The following is a 19,958-nucleotide window of genomic DNA, read 5'->3' as shown; positions in this document are numbered from 1 at the left end:
TTATAGCTTTAATGGTTTGCTATACAAGTCAGATGAGTTAATAACAAAGGTATGCATTTTTTAGTGACATGGAACAGATAAATATGGTTAGAACCAAGGTGTTTTTCAGACTGTGAATACCCAATCTGCCAAGTAATATTTCCAATGACATATTAGATAACTCTTGAGAGAAAAAAATCAGAACAGTAACAAGACAACAGTAATTTTACACTTTGTAAAAATTGTATGTGACTTACTAAGTGTAAAGTATAGGACAACCATAGCTTTAAGTTTTCTATGAATGATGGTCTCTGCAATAAAGTAACTTGGATCTTAGGGAAGAAAATAATTAAAACAGAAAAAATGTAGTATGTTAGAGGTAATTTTCCTTAGTTAAATTTCACACATTAAATAGAAGAACCTGCCATTAGAGGTCAGTAGCTGGAATATGTTACTTTTTGTTATTGTTATTTTGAATATTGATGTTGTCTATTTGTTTTGCATCCCTGTAGCTACTTTTACTCTACTACCTGAATGATACAATCAAAAACACTCATCTGTATGTTTCTTAAATAGATTATGCCAGTTGCATTTTGAACTCTAGTTATGGAATTTAATAACTCATATAAGAATTGTAAAAATTTATCTTAAGAAAAGCTACTTGAGTGTTATGTGATAAAAAACCTGATATGGGTAATTGTCTTAGTTCATTTGACTCCATAGACTGCAGCATGTCAGGCCTCCCTGTCCACCAGCTCCCAGAGTTTACCCAAACTCATATCCATTGAGTCAGTGATGACATCCAACCATCTAATCCTCTGTTTTCCCCTTCTCCTCCTGCCTTCAATCTTTCCCAGCATCAGGGTCTTTTCAAATGAGTCAGTTCTTTCTATCAGGTGGCCAAAGTTTAGAGTTTCAGCTTCAGCATCAGTCCTTCTAATGAATATTCTGGGCTGATTTCCTTTAGAAAGGACTAGTTGGATCTCCTTCAAGTCCTAGGGACTCTTAAGAGTCTTCTCCAACACCACAGTTCAAAAGCATCACTTCTTTGTCACTCAGCTGTCTTTATAGTCCAACTCTCACATCCATACATGACTACTGGAAAAAACCATAGCTTTGACTAGATGGACCTTTGTTGGCAAAGTAATGTCTCTGCTGTTTAATATGCTGTCTAGGTTTGTCATAACTTTTCTTCTAAGAAGCAAGTGTCTTTTAATTTCCTGGCTGCAGTCACCATCTGCAGTAATTTTGGAGCCCAAGAAAATAAAGTCTCTCACTGTTTCCATTGTTTCCCCATCTGTTGCCATTAAGTGATGGGACCAGATGCCATGATCTTAGTTTTCTTAATGTTAAGTTTTCAGTCAACTTTTTCACTCTCTTTCACTTTCATCAAGAGGCTCTTTAGTTCTTCTTCACTTTCTGCCATAAGGGTGGTGTCATCTGCGTATCTGAGGTTATTTCCCGGCAATCTTGATTCCAGCTTGTGCTTCATCCAGTCCAGCATTTCTCATGCTATAATTACTATAAGCTGGATGACTTAATAGAAATTTGGGTCTCACCATTCTGTAGGCTAGGAAGTTGAAGATTAAGGCTCTGACAGATCTGATATCTAGTCAGTACACTCTTCCAGGTCAGCAGCCAGCCAATTTCTCCATGTACCTTCACATGAGAATGGGCAAGGTTGGGGGGAACATGGATAGCAAGATAGACATAGGGAACTAGCCAGTGCTCTATCCCATTCATGAGAGCTCCACTCTAATAAACTAAATATCTCCCAAAGGCCCCACCTGCTAAAACAATCACTGAAAATTAGGATTTGAACATATGAAATTTGGGGGACATAAACATTTATTCCACAGCAGAAAATTTTACTAATGAGTGGCTGAGACTAGTTATCAATATGTGGCATTCTTGGTTGCTCAGTCATGTCCAACTCTCTGTGACCTCATGGACTGTCCCCTCTGTCCATGGGATTTTCTAGGCAAGAATATACTGGAGTGGGTTGCTATTTCCTACTCCAGAGAATCTTCCCAAGCCAAGGATCGGACTCCTGTCTCTAGCAGGCTGATTCTTTACCACCTGGGAAACTTAATTATCAATATAACTGTCTGCAAATACTTGTTAATCTCTACAAGGATTCTGCCCACCATTTTCATAGTAAATATATTTTCTATATTTATAAAAGAAAATAAAATATAATTAATGCCAACCAAATTTTATATATTACTTGTATAAGATATATATGATACATTAATATACATTAGGTTTTACATTAAAATGTTTAGATTATGTAGCTATACATTTTTTATGATTCTCTACTTTACCTGGGTTTTAAATGGATTGACCAACAGAATTTCTGTTCTCTATATATTTTCATTTCATGACTAAAAATGCCCTTGTGTGTGGAGAAGATACTTATTGAAGATAGCTAGAAATGTATGTTTAAGATGATATATTCTTGTCATTTTTACTTTCTAAACTAAAAAACTATCATAATGTTGTGGAAATCCTGGCCTCTGTTCTCTGGTGCTGAATACAAAAACAGACAGCGTTTTGGGTGAAGTAGAAAAGAGTAGCTTTAATTGCTTTGCCAGGAAAAGGGGGCCACAGTGGGCTCATGTCCTGAAGACTATGTGACGCACCCTGAAAGGGGGGTAGTAAGGAGTTTTTTCATGTCCAAGGAGAAGGGTGCAATCAGCTCACGGACAGCTCTTGGATTGAGTGTTGTCAAGGTGAAGTTTCAAGTATCATCAACCTTCTGCTTTCAACTAGTTTAGGGTCTATGTTCCTGTGGTCAGCAGTTTTCACCTGGAGAGGGGGTCCACTTCCTGTAAAAACAACATAGGAAAGTGTGTCAGGCCTTTATATCTTTCAAGAAACTGGGAGTTTGATTTTGTTACATTGCAGAATTATAGTCTAAATTGTTACCAGTTCTTTAGCCCAACAGCTATTCTCTTTTTCTACATCTTCATGTTTCCCAATCATTAACTTTTGAGTCAGCATTTTACTTCAAAAGACAAGGACACAGAGGCTTGTACATGGTTTCAATAGGTGTAATTAATTTTTTAGTCCCTCATCAAATGTGTGTTAGAATGACAAATCGTTTCTTGACCACAGAAGTATATTCTGGCCTTATTAACTAACTAAAAATCATTTCTCATTTTTCACTGTCATTTCAAAGGCTGATAATAATAATAATAATAAACCAATTTTAGTTGGTCCATTTATCTACAAATGTATTTGTAAGTTTCCCAAATAGCATATGCAGGAGACCATCTTAAATATAAGAAGTTAAATTTAGTTCTAGGTACAGGACCTTTGGCAAGTACAATGAAAGCTCTGTCTACGTTATACCTGAAGGCAACAGAGGAAATACTTCACCATGAGAGGAGCCAGCCTCTAAGGCTGGTGTCCTGATAAAGGTACTAGACTAACAAGATGAGTGTTGCAGAACCATAGTCCTGGTTCAGTATTCTTGCCTTGAGAACCCCATGAACAGTATAGAAAAGGCAAAAAGATAGGACACTGAAAGATGAGCTTCCCAGGTTGGTAGGTGCCTAATACGCTACTGGAGAAGAGTAGAGAAACAACTCCAGAAAGAATGGAGACAGAGCCAAAGCAAAAACAACACTCAGTTGTGGATGTGACGGGTGATGGGAAGTACAGTCTGATGCTGTAAAGAACAATATTGCATAGGAACCTGGAATGTTAAGTCCATGAATCAAGGCAAACTGAAAGTGGTCAAACAGGAGATGGCAAGAGAGAACATCAACATTTTAGGAATTAGTGAACTAAAATGGACTAGAATGAGTGAATTTAACTCAGATGACCATTATATCTACTACTGTGGGCAACAATCCCTTAGAAGAAATGGAGTAGCCATCATAGTCAACAAAAGAGTCCAAAATGCAGTCTCATTATTTTTGATCAATCTAATTTTTTGCATGCAATCTCAAAAAGGACAGAATGATCTTTTCATTTCCAAGGCAAACCATTCAATATCACAGTAATCCAAGTCTATGCCCTGACTAGTAATGCTGAAGAAGCTGAAGTTTAATAGTTCTACGAAGACCTAAAAGAAAGTCTAGAACTAATACCCAAAGAAGATGTCCTTTTCATTATAGGGGACTGGAATGCAAAACTAGGAAGTCAAGAGAGACCTGGAGTAACAGGCAAATTTGGCCTTGGAGTACAAATGAAGCAGGTCGAAGGCTAACATAGTTTTGCCAAGAGAAAGCACTGGTCATGGCAAACACCCACTTCCAACAACACAAGAGAAGACTCTACACATGGACATCACCAGATAGTCAATTCTGAAGTCAAATTGATTATATTCTGTGCAGCCAAAGATGGAGAAGCTCTGTACAATCAGCAAAAACAAGACTGGGAGCAGACTGTGGCTCAGATCATGAACTCCTTATTGCCAAATTCAGACTTAAATTGAAGAAAGTAGGGAAAAGTACTAGACCATTCAGGTATGACCTAAATCAAATCCCTTACAATTACACAATGGAAGTGACAAATAGATTCAGGGATTAGATCTGATAGAGTGCCTGAAGAACTATGGATGGAGGTTTGTGACATTGTACAGGAGACAGGGATCAAGACCATCCCTTAGAAAAAGAAATGCAAAAGGGCAATATGGTTGTCTGATGAGGCCTTACAAATAGCTGAGAAAAGACGAGAAACTAAAGGCAAAGAAGAAAAGGAAAGATATACCCATTTGAATGCAGAGTTCCAAATAATGGGACAGAAAAGAAAGCCTTCCTCAGCAATCAGCAAAGAAATAGAGGAAAACAATTGAATGGGAAAGACTAGAGATCACTTCAAGAAAATTAAAGACACCAAGGGAACATTTAATGTGAAGTTGGGTACAATAAAGGACAGAAATGGTATGGACCTAACAGAAGCAGAAGATATTAAGAGGTGGCAGGAATACACAGAACTATACAAAAAAAGATTTTCATGACCCAGATAACCACAATGGTGTCACCTAGAGCCAGATATCCTGGAATGCGCAGTCAAGTGGGCCTTTAAGAAGCATCACTCTGAACAAAGCTAGTGGAGGTGATGGAATACCAGTTGAGCTATTTCAAATCCTAAAAGATGATACTGTGAAAGTGCTGCACTCAATATGCCAGCAAATCTGGAAAATGCAGCAGTAGCCACAGGACTGGAAAAGGTCAGTTTTCATTCCAATCCCAAAGAAAGGCAATGCCAAAGAATACTCAAACTCTGCACAATTGCACTCATCTCACACGCTAGCAAAAAACATTCAAAATTCTCGAAGCCAGGCTTCAACAGTATGTGAACCATGAAATTCCAGATGTTCAAGCTGGATTTAGAAAAGGCAGAGGAACCAGAGATAAAATTGCCAACATCCACTGGATCATTGAAAAAGCAAGAGAGTTCCAGAAAAACATCTACTTTTGCTTTATTGACTACGACACAGCCATTGACTGTGTGAGTCACAACAAACTGTGGAAAATTGTTAAAGGGATGGGAATATCAGACCACCTGACCTGCCTCCTGATAAATCTATATGCAGGTCAAGAAGCAACAAGTTAGAACTGGACATGGAACAAGAGACTTATTCCAAATAGGGAAAGGAGTATGTCAAGGCTGTATATTGTCACCCTGCTTACTTAACTTATATGCAGAGTACATCATGTGAAATGCCAGGCTGGATGAAGCACAAGCTGGTATCAAGATTGCCAGGAGAAATATCAATAACCTTAGATACGCAAATGACACCACTCTTATGGCAGAAAGTGAAGTTCTAAAGAGCCTCTTGAAGAAAGTGATGAGAGTGAAAAAGTTGACTTAAAACTTAACATTAAGAAAACTAAGATCATGGCATCTGGTCCCATCACTTCATGGCAAACAGATGGGGAAATAATGGAAAGAGTGAGAGACTTTATTTTGGGGGGCTCCAGAATCATTGCAGATGGTGACTGCAGCCATGAAATTAAAAGGTGCTTGCTCCTTGGAAGAAAAGTTATGATCAACCTAGACAGCATATTAAACAGCAGAGGCATTACTTTGTCAACAAAGATCCAAGCAGTCAAAGCTATGGTTTTTTCCAGTAGTCATGTATGGATGTGAGAGCTGGACCTTAAAGAAGGTTGAACACTGAAGGAGTGATGGTTTTGAACTATGGTGTTGGAGAAGACTCCTAAGAGTCCCTTGGACTGCAAGGAGATCCAACCAGTCCTTTCTAAAGGAAATCAGTCCTGAATATTCATTGGAAGGACTTATGCTGAAGCTGAAACTCCAATACTTTGGCCACCTGATACAAAGAACCAACTCCTTGGAAAGACCCTGATGCTGGGAAAGATTGAAGGCAGGAGAAGTTGACAAGAGGATGAGATGGTTGGATGGCATCACCAACACAATGGACATGAGTTTGAGTAGGCTCCGGGAGTTGTTGATGGACAGGGAAGCCTGGCTTGCTGCAGTCCATCAAGTCGCAAAGAGTCGGACACAACTGAGTGACAATTGACTCATTGACTCCTTGTTCCTGTGCTTAATCTACCCAAAGGAAGGAAATTATTTTTCCTCATAATTCTCACAGAGGAAATTGATGAGTTAGCATTGTCCCTGTAGAAGGCAACGATTCCAGTATTTCTTGGAAACTGGAATCTTGTGTGGACTAATTACAGTATTCTAAGTAATATGATCATTTGACAGTGAAACAGGTGTGTTTTGTTCTTCAGCCATGTGCCTACGACTACTACTATTGCTCATGTGCCCTGGTAATAACAATATCATTTAAAAGTTGTATTAATTACTGATAAATTCCAGGAGAGTAGGTGTAGAAGTTTATTTTTCATTGTATTTATTTTCTATGCTTTTATACCAAAGTACTCTTAGAACTGGCTTATTGGTTTGAAAATAGAACTGCTCCTCAGCATCTGCCCTCATAACACTTACTTGTATAGAGAAATACTTTTTAAGTACACCTGTATTTAACTCTCAGATAGTTGCAATATCTAATCCTCAATTTTTCCTGAACTGGGAATAGATCAGATGAGCAGATTACTTTAGCCATCTTAGCTTTTCCAAACTTATATTCTTTGGCTCTTATTTATTGTTTTACTGTGTATAAGTTTGATCATTACTTGAAAGTCTTAGCTCTGAACTGCCTACTTTTTAATGTAGTCAAACAGAAAAATAACAATCATGCTAGAGTGGCAAAATTTCTGCAAGGATCATAAAAGAGAATATATATTTTTTAACATATCAATATTCAAGTAGAAATATATGTGCTAATGATCTTTGTTCTGATGATTTGTTCTGCCAGGACCTGGCTTAATTGTCCCTTAGAAGGTCATTTTTTTCCTTAATCTTTTAGCTTTCTGGTTTTCATTTTTAGTCTTGTCCTTTAAAGTTTCTAAAATTTGTGCTTGACAGCTCTTAATCTCCTGATATTCCAACCTGACCAATCACTGAAGAAAGATTAAAAACCACACACACACTGAAATGCAAACAGATCCATTGAGAAGGTTTACACCTTTATAGTCCGTCTTCACTTCCAGAAGGCTCTTTCTCAGAGCCCAGCTGCTTCATGCCACCCCTGAAACCTCAGCATCTCAATATTCTTCCCAAATCAGTACAAATCTAAGCTTAGAAGCTAACTTAGCAAGTCTGTCAAGTTATTATTACCCTTGCTAAAATCTTTGAAATTTAATTATCTCTGTCACGGGGACTATTGAGGCCTATCACAAACCAGTTAGGGGTAATAGCTTCTTTATTTTGACTCTTTACACCTTTCATTACCATTGAGTTTTTAACTAACTGTATATTGTGGAGGACTGTCCATTCTAAGGGAGAAGGCAATGGCACCCCACTCCAGTACTCTTGCCTGGAGAATCACATGACAGAGGAGCCTGGTAGGCTGCAGTCCATGGGGTCGCTAAGTGTCAGACCCAAGTGGGCAACTTCACTTTCACTTTTCACTTTCACGCATTGGAGAAGGAAATGGCAACCACTCCAGTGTTCTTGCCTGGAGAATCCCAGGGATGGGGGAGCCTAGTGGGCTGCCATCTATGGGGTCGCACAGAGTCGGACACGACTGAAGCGACTTAGCAGCAGCAGTCCATTCTAAATCACTCTTTGACTGAGGTTTTTATTGAGAACACTGATGGTTTTCTGAATGGTTTCTTTAAAGATTTTTGTGCACCTGCCTTTCTGTATGTACAGCGTGAAAACAATTTGGAGTTCTGGTTCTAGAGAAATGTTGATTAGAAAACAATGAACAGAGAGACCTCTCATTTTCAGGAATTTTATGTCAATAGTAATTCTACTGAAGATGGTGCTTTTTTTTAATCCCTTCAGAGTTACATAGACACCAACTGGAGATTCAGTATTCTTTAGGAGAGACATCTCATTCTATGAAATAATTAAATTTATTTATCCAGCAAATGTTTACTGAGCATCTACTTTGTATTATTTTCTGTGGAAACACTGGAAAGATAATGGGGAGAAAACTTTGAGTTGCTGCCTTTTCTGAGATGACAATAGTTCATTGCAATGTCTGATCAATGTTTCAAAGAACTCAACGATTTCTGTCGAGGAGGGTATGCTGACAGACTGTGGTCAGGAAAGACTTCCTAAGGAATTAGGGGGAGAAGGAATTTACAGTTAGTGGGGTGAGATAACCATTCTAGGACCAGCAAAGAGCATATGCAAAGGTTCTGAAAGGAAGAAAGTGGCCCCTTATGAGACACACATGCACAAAAGAAAAACAATGATAAAATTCAAAAGTAGCCCAAACTGTTTTTTTCTGACTTAAATACCATTTTTAATAGAAAAAAAAATCATGCAAGGAAGAAACCTGTTTATTTTCATAAACTTTCAGTTATAGGATCAGATATTCATTCTTGAAAACCTTGTAAATTCTTATTTAGTTAAAATGCTGAATCAGCTTGATTTAGTAAACTCTTTCTTATTTCAACATACTTTGTTGCTTTGACTTACCTTGTTGTTAAAAGTGTATTTCAACTTCCACACTCAGCAGTCTGAAGTTGTTACTCTTAACAGCTTGTCATATAGTTCAATCTATGGCAAACTAAAAGCTAAATCAATTTTACCTCTTTGTCCAAGAATCTGCCATCAAAATAAGGTGGGAAAATTCCAACTCCATATCCTCTCCTGTTCTATTTTCTTCTCTTTCATTATTTCCCACTAACAGTTTTGTCTGCCAGCATTGTTTTTAGTTTTCACATGATGTTTCTGCTATTGACTCTTTAGTTGCCTAGTTTGCTACTTATGATTATGCTCTAATCAGTTCAGTTCAGCCGCTCAGTCGTGTCCAGCTCTTTGTGACCCCAAGAATCACAGCACACCAGGCCTCCCTGTCCATCACCAACTCCTGGAGTTCACTTAGACACATGTCCTTCGAGTCGGTGATGCCATCCAGCCATCTCATCCTCTGTCGTCCCCTTCTTCTCCTGCGCCCAATTCCCTCCCAGCATCAGAGTCTTTTCCAATGGGTCAACCCTTTGCATGAGGTGGCCAAAGTACTGGAGCTTCAGCTTTAATATCATTCCTTCCAAAGAAATCCCAGGGCTGATCTCCTTTAGAATGGACTGGTTGGATCTCCTTGCAGTCCAAGGGATGCTCAAGAGTCTTCTCCAACACCACAGTTCAAAAACATCAATTCTTCGGTGCTCAGCCTTCTTCACAGTCCAACTCTCACATCCATACATGACCACAGGAAAAACCATAGCCTTGACTAGACGGACCTTTGTTGGCAAAGTAATGTCTCTGCTTTTGAATATGCTATCTAGGTTGGTCATAACTTTCCTTCCAAGGAGTAAGCGTCTTTTAATTTCATGGCTGCAGTCACCATCTGCAGTGATTTTGGAGCCCAGAAAAATAAAGTCGGACACTGTTTCCACTGTTTCCCCATCTATTTCCCATGAAGTGATGGGACTGGATGCCATGATCTTCATTTTCTGAATGTTGAGCTTTAAGCCAACTTTTTCACTCTCCTCTTTCACTTTTTTCAAGAGGCTTTTGAGTTCCTCTTCACTTTCTGCCATAAGGGTGGTGTCATCTGCATATTTGAGATTATTGATATTTCTCCTGGCAATCTTGATTCCATCTTGTGTTTCTTTCAGTCCAACATTTCTCATGATGTACTCTGCATATAAGTTAAATAAGCAGGATGACAATATACAGCCTTGACGAACTCCATTTCCTATTTGGAACCAGTCTGTTATTCCATGTCCAGTTCTAACCGTTACTTCCTGACCTGAATACAGATTTCTCAAGAGGCAGGTCAGGTGGTCTGGTATTCCCATCTCTTTCAGAATTTTCCACAGTTTATTGTGATCCACACAGTCAAAGGCTTTGGCATGGTCAATAAAGCAGAAATAGATGTTTTTCTGGAACTCTCTTGCTTTTTCCATGATCCAGTGGATGTTGGCAATTTGATCTCTGGTTCCTCTGCCTTTTCTAAAACCAGCTTGAACATCAGGAAGTTCATGTTTCACATATTGCTGAAGTCTGGCTTGGAGAATTTTGAGCATTACTTTACTAGCATGTGAGATGAGTGCAATTGTGCGGTAGTTTGAGCATTCTTTGCATTGCCTTTCTTTGGGATTGGAATGAAAACTGACCTTTTCCAGTCCTGTGGCCACTGCTGAGTTTTCCAAATTTGCTGGCATATTGAGTGCAGGACTTTCACAGCATCATCTTTCAGGATTTGAAATAGCTCAACTAGAATTCCATCACCTCCACTAGCTTTGTTCGTAGTGATGCTTTCTAAGGCCCACTTGACTTCACATTCCAGGATGTTTGGCTCTAGGTCAGTGATCACACCGTCATGATTATCTGGGTCGTGAAGATCTTTTTTGTAGAGTTCTTCTATGTATTCTTGCCACCTCTTCTTAATATCTTCTGCTTCTGTTAGGTCCATACCATTTCTGTCCTTTATCAAGCCCATCTTTGCATGAAATATTCCCTTGGTATCTCTAATTTTCTTGAAGAGATCTCCAGTCTTTCCCATTCTGTTGTTTTCCTCTCTTTCTTTGCATTGATCGCTGAGGAAGGCTTTCTTATCTCTTCTTGCTATTCTTTGGAACTCTGCATTCAGATGCTTATCTTTCCTTTTCTCCTTTGCTTTTCACTTCTCTTCTTTTCACAGCTATTTGTAAGGGCTCCCCAGACAGCCATTTTGCTTTTTTGCATTTCTTTTCCATGAGGATGGTCTTGATCCCTCTTGTACAATGTCTCTACCTATCAGATCTAGGCCCTTAAATCTATTTCTCACTTCCACTGTATAATCATAAGGGATTTGATTTAGGCCATACCTGAATGTTCTAGTGGTTTTCCCTAGCTTCTCATAATATTCTGGAGGGAAGGAATGTCTCCAATTTCTTTTGTTTTCCCTGCTACTTGGCACAGTGCCTAGAACATGTTGGATATTTAATAGATACACTCATACTTGTTTTTCAGAAATGTCAATTAGAACTCTTCCTTCTTCCCATTTTCTTTTGGGAGGGTTATTTAAAGGAGGCTCTGTGAAAGTAGGGATTTTTGTTTAATCTCTGCTTCATACCTACTCCTCAGAATAGTATCTGGCATATAAAATAGGCATTAAATAAATATTCAGTGGATTAACATAATGTTCATATTTTCTAAAAAACTGTATATGAATTCAGAAAACTTGGATATTGACTGTAGGGCAGTAAAATTTAATCCCAAATTTAAGGGCAAAGCTAGAATGACATGTAGTTTACTCTCAGATACTACTTTCCTGTTGTTTAGTTAACTCCATGTACAGTATAGTTTTTCAGACTTACTGTACATACCTTATATAGTCAAGATTACTTTTGAAAAATGAAAATATACCTTAATAAATAATATTTTAATTCAAGATCAGAATGCTATGTGATCCTTAAGTAAATACTACGTTTACTGATGATGTTGGCTGTGGTCCAAATGCAAAATATCATGGTTATTAAATATACTTGTTGGCATTTGATCTGCTAATTATTGTTTAAAGAAAAAGTCCTTGACATTTCAAGAGTTATTTCCAATCATTGCTGTTACAGTGTGTTATATTTCTTTTCATTGCAGAAAAAAAAAATCACATAAGGCTATGGTAGCAGAAAATGAATAAATATCAACATCTAAATATAATAACTTCCTATTGAAAAACAATCCTGCTGATAAAAAGGCAGCCCACGAATCTCTATGACATGAGAATCACACCCTTTTTTACACTGGGGCGGGGGCTATGAATGCTTAGAGTAACACAAGGAGGATGACCATTACAGTACATGACAGAGTGATCGATTAGCAAGAAGTTCGAGGCTGCTTAGCTCAAGCTCTCATCCTCAAGTCAGTGAAGCAGGAATAATTTCTTACAGAAGTCACATTCCGATATCTCAATTTTCTTCCTAGTTTTATAGTTGATATCAAATATGTTCTCCAGGCTAAGCTTAGACAAAAAATTTTTACAATTAAAAGAAATAAATTTCTAGTTTTAGAGCCTTAACATGAGTCAATAAAAAATACTTCTGAGGGAGATATTAATCAATTGCAAATATAAAGAACTTTTTAATATTTTGATTCAAGCAAAATATACTATCAAAAATAAGACAACTGGACAATACGGATACTCAGTAAATCTTGATGATTTTAAGAAATTGTTGTTTCTGTTATACAAGTGTTATAATAACACTGTTGCTATGTTTTGAAACAGTCCATTTGTTTTGGGATTCACACTGACATATTTACAGATAAAATGATGTGGTATTTGGAGTTGGCTACACAATGGTAAAGGAAGGAGATGGGAGGAGTTAAATACAGATATGAATGAAACAAGATTGGTGTTGAGGCAATAATTATTGGAACTAAGTGATGGGTCCCTTATGGTTCACTATAGTATTTTTTCTTTTTTGTAAATGTTTTTAATTCTCTGTAATAATAATTTAATATAAAAAAATGGAAGGAAAATTCTCTTGTGTATGAAAGAGAAGACGGAGTAAGGAGAAGAGTACAACCTTTACTGCAAAGGTAAAGAGAAGTTAAATCAACCTACACCAAGCTTTCTCTTTTCAACCTGTGTTGCATATAACAACAGAACTACCATTCTGAAGTATATGTTCTTGCATTTCTTCTGTAATTTTTTTTCTGCCCAACTAGATATTTAGTTTATTGAAGAAAGCTACTTTTTCTTAAAATGCTTTTGTATCTTCTACAGTATATATAAACAACAACCATATACTTAGCATTGAAAATGTGCTGTTTAATATTTTTAACTAGGAAAAGTAAAATGAAAATTTCTCTGTGCAGTACCCACAATATTCATATTAAAATGCAAGACAGTATCAGTAGATGAATCCATAAAGCAGATGAAAACTCAGGAAGGATTGTAGCAAATTACCCCAAGCCAGAAAGTGGTAAACAAAACAGAACAAATTTAAGCAGAGAAAGAGAATATTAAGTGCAGGCCACCTAGAGATGATGACAAAATACAACTGGGGAAATGGAAAAATGAATACTAATTTCTACCATGTGCTGGGCACTATTACCAAAAGTAGGTCTTAAGCAGCAAATAAAACAATTCCTGTTTTCATAGAACCTTTTTTCCAGCTTTATCAAGGTATAATTCACAAAGTTGTAATGTATTTAAAGAATAAAAAGTGACAATCTGATATACGTACACACTGTGGAAGGATTCTCCCCATCATGTTAACACATCCATCACCTCACATATATATATCTCCTCCCATGGGGTGAGAGCCCTTATGTTTTACTTTCTTAGCAAATTTCAATGCTACAACCTAGTGTTATCACCTATAGTCACCACATTATACATTAGATCCTCATACCTTACTCAACCTATAACATAGCTTGTACCCATTTGATAACTTCCTATTTTCCCTACCTCTCCCCAGTCCCTGGCAATCACTTTTCGACTTTCAACTTCTATAAATTTGACTTCTAAAAAATATTCCACACGTAAGTGATGCCATGTTTATCATTCTTTAATTTATTGCACTTATCATAATGCCCTTCAGGTTTACCATGTTACCACAAATGACAGGATTTTCTTCTATTTTAAGACTGAATAATATTCTGTGTGTGTGTGTGTGCATGGAATATCACAGTTTCTTGATCCTTTCATCCTAAGTGAAAACATTTAGGTAGTTTTCAGATGTTGGCTATTGTGAATAAATGCTTCAAGGAACATTGGAGTGCAAATACCTCTTTGAGATAATTGCCTTGCTTTGATATATACCCAGAATGGGACTGCTGGATAATATTTTAGTTCTGTTTTTAATTTCTTGAGGAACCTATATACTGTTTTTCATAGTAGCTGCACCAAATTACATTCCTTTCTTTATATCTTCATATCTTCAGCAGCATTTATCTCTTGTCTTTTTGATAAACACTATCCTAATAGGTATAAGGTACTATCTGATTGTGATTTTTGACTTGCATTGCCCTGGTGATTAGTGATGGTGAGCAATTTTCATGTACCTATTGACCATTTGTATGTCTTCTTGGGAAAAAATGTCTACCCAGATCCTAGCTCATTTTTCAATTACGTTATTTTGGTTTTTTATTGTTGTATGCGTTCTTCATATATTTCAGATAGTAACATCTTATCAGATATGTGGTTTGAAAATATTTCTTCTCTTTCCATAGTTTGCCTCCTCATTTTTAATTTCCCTGGCTGAGCATAAGATTTTTAGTTTGATGGTGTCCTACTTCTTTATTTTTGCTTTTTCTACCAAATTTAAAAACTCATTGCAAAAATTGATGTTAAGGAACTTATTGCCTATGTTTCCTTCTAGGAGTTTTACAATTTCAGGTCATACATTCAAGCCTTTAATCCACTGTGAGTTGATTTTTGTCTATTGTGTAAGATAGGGGTCGATTTCTTTCTTTTGTATGTGGCTGCCCAGCTTTCCCAACACCATTTATTGGAGAGACTATCCTTTTCACACTCTATATTCTTAGATCCTTTACAGAAACCACTGACCATTTAGGCGTGGGTTGTTTCTGGACAGTCTGTTCGGCTCTATTGATTGATGTGTTTTTATACCAATGCCACGTTGTGTTGATCACTGTAGCTTTGTGGTTTAGTTTCAATCAGGAAGTATTTTACCTCTAGCTTTGTTCTTGCTCAAGACTGATTATCGTCAAGTGTCACATAACTAATAAGTACAGGAGTAAGAATCAGTGGGGTACTCATGATACCAATGACTTTCTCATTTCTGCTTTTCAGTTATTTCTCTTTGAGGGTGGCTTATTTGTCCATCCGCTTTCTTCTATATGAGCCTTGGGTGAGAGGGGCAAGAGGAGCAAGGCTGAAAAAGTAGATCCAACCATAGAGGGGTCACACAAGCAAAAACTTTTTTTTTTTTTTCTATAACGGTGGTGCCGTATTACTAGTGGAAGTATTTTTATTCATTTATGTAGCCGCCCATTCACTGCACGTTTTTTTTTTTTTTAACTTATCTGTGAGATTAGTTAGCTTTCAGTTTCTGATTCTTTGATTCCGCACTATTTTCCACAATCCCCCATGTCAGGTCTTCTCACATAATTCCAATTCTGTGCTTGGTCTGTCTCTTACCTCTCAGATTTTGCAAAGCACAGATTAGCTTTCTGTTTATAAAGTGGTGATAATGATCAATCCAGCAAATTCCTGGAAAACGTACATTACCACAATGAAATTTCCTTCAGCAGACGGACCTCCTGATGGGGACCAGGTAGTATATGAAGAGTATATAGTTTTCTGTGGTAACAGTTTATACTTTTCTAAAACAGCTTGGCTGTTTTAGAGATAGCATCATGCAAAATCAATGAGATGTATCAGGTAATCTCTCTCCCTCTCTTTGAAATACAGCCTAATAAGTCTCTGCATTACCTAAGGCAGTTGGTCAGTTTATTGCAGAGGGAAATGATGATAAAGAAAGAGGAGATGGAGGACAAGGAGGGGATAGAATAAGGGCCAATTTTTGAAACTGTAAAACTTGACTGTACTTAGAGTCATCTGAGAAGCTTTCAAAAATCTTGATGCCCTGGAATTACCCCAGCTCAATTATATTATAATTTCTTAGGGGGGAACTCAGGCAGCTTGTACAGTCAAGTTAAGAACAAATGATGTAGTAAATAGCCCATTCATTAACTGGAGTTTCACTTTTCAGTTAAGTTCTGAGTAGTGTATCAGAATCAACTGAAATAACATGCTTGTCATTTGTTCTCTTATCACCACTTACTGTGTGTATGAACTCGGTCAATTCAGTCCCCATTTTGAGTACCGGGTTCCCAGCACGGAAACTTGAGATGATGCCATTTCCCCTCAGGTGGCTTTGAGTAGTAAATGAACCAACACACAGTGCATGGTACACTATGCAGAACACACCAATCACTAATGAGGAGGAGCTAATGAATGAACTTCTCTTGGGAAAATTGAGAAAGTGGCCACTCAATTTTTTCCTTATATTCTGTGGTTGATAATGAACCCAGGTTCAGAAATACTGTTGTTACAGATGATTTTTACAGGCTTTTGAAATCAGACAGTCCTAAATTTATTCTGATCCACTCATTTACTAGCTTTGTGCCCTTAGAAAAGTTATTTAATCTTTCTGAGCTTCAGTTAGTTCATTTATAAGCTGGAGATAATAAGACTTTTAAAATTGTAAGAAATAAATGTCTAAGTGCATAATATAGCACATGATATATATTAAGTGTTTATGACATGTTAGCTATTACTATTTTTAACTATCATTATTTGTATACTTTTAGACTTTTTTTGGCCAATGAAATTAATGAAGCTAGTATTGCAGTTCTGAAGAAAATTTGACAAATGGATTACAAGAAATGAAAGATAGTACACATTTTAGCTTTTGTCTTTCTTTGACACCCATTATTTTGCTTTTCCTATAATTTTAGTAAGTAGAGACAGTCTGAATTACAAGATAAACTAGACAAAAAGAAATATCCAGCATTATAGGGGTGAGGAATACACAACATATAAGAGATTCTGTTCAGTTCAGTTCATTTGCTCAGTCATGTCTGACTCTTTGAAACCCCATGGACTGCAGCATGCCAGGCCTCCCTGTCCATCACCAACTCCCGGAGTTTACTCAAACTCATGCCTATTGATTCAGTGATGCCATTCAACCATCTCATCCTCTGTCATCCCCTTCTCCTCCTGTCTTCAATCTTTTCCAGCATCAGGGTCTTTTCAAATGAGTCAGTTCTTCACATCAGGTAGTGAAAGTATTGGAGTTTCAGCTTCAGCATCAGTCCTTCCAATGAATATTCAGGACTGATTTCCTTTAGGATGGACTGGTCGGATCTCCTTGCAGTCCAAGGGACTCTCAAGAGTTTTCTCCAACACCACAGTTCAAAAGCATCAATTCTTCAGCACTCAGCTTTCTTTATAGTCCAACTCTCACATCCATACATGACTACTGGAAAAACCATAGCCTTGACTAGACAGACCTTTGTTGGCAAAGAAATGTCTCTGCTTTTTAATAAACTGTCTAGGTTGCTCATAACTTTTCTTCCAAAGACTAAGTGTCTTTTAATTTCATGGCTGCAGTCACCATCTGCAGTGATTTTGGAGCTCAAGAAAATAAAGTCTCTCACTGTTTCCATTGTTTCTTCATCTATTTCCCATGAAGTGATGGGACCAGATGCTATGATCTTCGTTTTCTGAATGTTGAGCTTTATGCCAACTTTTTGACTCTTCTCTTTCACTTTCTTCAAGAGTCTCTTTAGATCTTCTTCACTTTCTGCCATAAGGGTGGTGTCATCTGCATATTTGAGGTTATTGATATTTCTCCTGGCAATCTTGATTCCAGCTTGTGCTTCTTCCAACCCAGAATTTCTCATGTTGTACTCTGCATAATAAGTTAAATAAGCAGGGTGACAATATACAGCCTTGACGTACTCCTTTCCCTATTTGGAACCAGTCAGTTGGTCCATGTCCAGTTCTAACTGTCGCTTCCTGACTTGTATACAGATTTCTCAAGGGGCAGGTCAGGTGGTCTGGTATTCCCATCTCTTTCAGAATTTCCCACAGTTTATTGTGATCCACACAGCCAAAGGCTTTGGCATAGTCAATAAAGCAGAAATAGATGTTTTACTGGAACTCTCTTGCTTTTTCAGTGATCCAACAGATATTGGCTATTTGATCTCTGGTTCCTCTGCCTTTTCTAAAACCAGCTTATCTATCTCATAATACCGGTGGGCACATAAACTTGAAACAGAGAATTTATAACTGACATAGAGAAAGATATGGAAATAAATGTTTCTAGTAGACACAGATATGAGCAGTTGCTTTTTAACTTTTTTATGATTTACTGAGGTATTTTCTTTTTTGATAGTTCAACACTACAGCTTCTCCTATTGAAGCTCACAGTCTTTTTTTTCTTGATAGCAAAAGGCTAATTATAAGCTATCAAGAGCTTCTCTAATTTTATGGCACAGTTGATTTCTCCTCGTATATATTATAATTTTGTTGTTTACTAAAGTGACTGACAAATATGTTTTGCCTTCAGAAATAACAGATTTGCTGATTTTGCTAAATATTCACTGCATAATACATTTCCAAATTTGCAAATCAAATATAACTTCTCAGTCATATTTGGAAATTTAATTGCATATTGAATTGTCACAAACTTGAGAAAATGTTTCCTATTATAGTGCTAGGAGCTCAGCGTTACATAGTTCTGAAAAGTTCCTAAGTGATAAGCTGATGAGGTGGGTAAATTTGTTGTAAGTCAGGCTTGAGATATCATTAGTGGTGACTAGTGGGACAAAACTCTGAAAGAGGTACCAAAAGCTCTGGATTTCCTGAATAAAACTAACCCAAGTTGGTGAGTTTAATGGTCAGCATTTTTTTCTGTATCCTCACACTATTTACTCTGTTTTATTCTTTCCTTTTACCTTTTTATTTTCACTTAATTTCAGACTGATTGAAGAGGAGAAAGAACAGTACAAAGAATTCCTTGTAATCTGTATCCAAATTCCCCAAATGTTAATACTATCACATTTACTTTTCTTTCCCTCTCCCTCTGTCTTAGGAGGTTGCCTAGACAGAAAGAAAAAAAAAAAAAATCACCCTTTTATATATCCTAGATATATAATACAATAGATACAATTGTATTATATATCTATAGATACAATCCATTTGCCACCTGGAATGAGGGACTAATTCAAATCAGGCTCCTAGCCTCCTACAGAGAACTGGAGCCCTGGCACTGTCTTCCTACAAGATCATAGTGTAAAGAACTGGGTCCTAGGTCTTAAAGCTAACAAGTGGCTTATTTAGCATCTAAAAGGTCTGTCCCTGCCTTCCACATAGAGGAGACTGTTTGCAACTTCACCCTGGAAGCTCCTGGGGTTGTGAACCTACAAAAAGTCAGAACTGCACAAAAGGTATTAGAGAAGTGTCTTCACACCTTGTAACATTGTTCATACTCCATATGTAACCGTGTGTTTCTTTTCAGAAAAATGAGCAGATAATCTGTATATTTTCCTATCTCCTTTTATTTCTCACAAAAAGAGAGCATACTAAAAATACACTTTATTCCTTTGCTTTTTCACCTAATACTTATATCCTAAACATCAGTTTATACTGGTTTATAGAATCTTTCTCATTCTGTTTTTTTTTAAGACAGATATGTAATACTCTATTGTGTCTGTACCACTGTCTTCAACCTCTCTCCAATATAAGGTAATATAGGAGATTGCAAACAATTACATATAGTGCTGTAATGTATTTTTATATTGTTGGGCATATCCTTAAGGTAAATTCCTAGAAATGGGGTTGCTATATAAAGGGGTAAACACATATGTATTAATAGTTCATTGAAGGTGAAGTTGTTATGTTGTTATGGACTCAGTCATGTCCATCTTTTTGCGATCCCATGGACTATATCCTGTCAGGCTCCTCTGTCCATGGGATTCTCCAGGCAAGAATACTGGAGTGGGTTGTCATT

At 37.2% G+C, this 19,958-nt stretch overlaps 1 protein-coding gene and 1 long non-coding RNA gene across 4 annotated transcripts in view; one reads left to right on the top strand and one right to left on the bottom strand.

Moving 5' to 3' along the window:
- The window catches only part of LOC147364666 (uncharacterized), a 193,185-nt gene that overhangs the window by 165,508 nt on the left and 7,719 nt on the right, over window positions 1-19,958 (top strand). The gene's annotated exons all lie outside the window — the stretch shown is intronic.
- Window positions 2,531-19,958, bottom strand: part of LOC147364665 (uncharacterized) — a 523,181-nt gene continuing 505,753 nt past the window's right edge. For all 3 annotated transcript variants that reach the window (XR_015134832.1, XR_015134819.1, XR_015134828.1), the window contains one exon: window positions 2,531-2,807. The gene's annotated coding sequence lies outside the window, so the exon portion shown is untranslated. The remainder of the gene's footprint in view (window positions 2,808-19,958) is intronic.

This window comes from Bos grunniens, chromosome 10, assembly GCF_055505025.1.
Source record: "Bos grunniens cultivar Pamir isolate PY7600 chromosome 10, Bosgru_T2T1.0, whole genome shotgun sequence".
Lineage (NCBI taxonomy): Eukaryota > Metazoa > Chordata > Mammalia > Artiodactyla > Bovidae > Bos > Bos grunniens.
The sequence above is the reverse complement of the archived record's forward strand: the minus strand, read 5'-3'. Positions and strand labels throughout refer to the sequence as shown.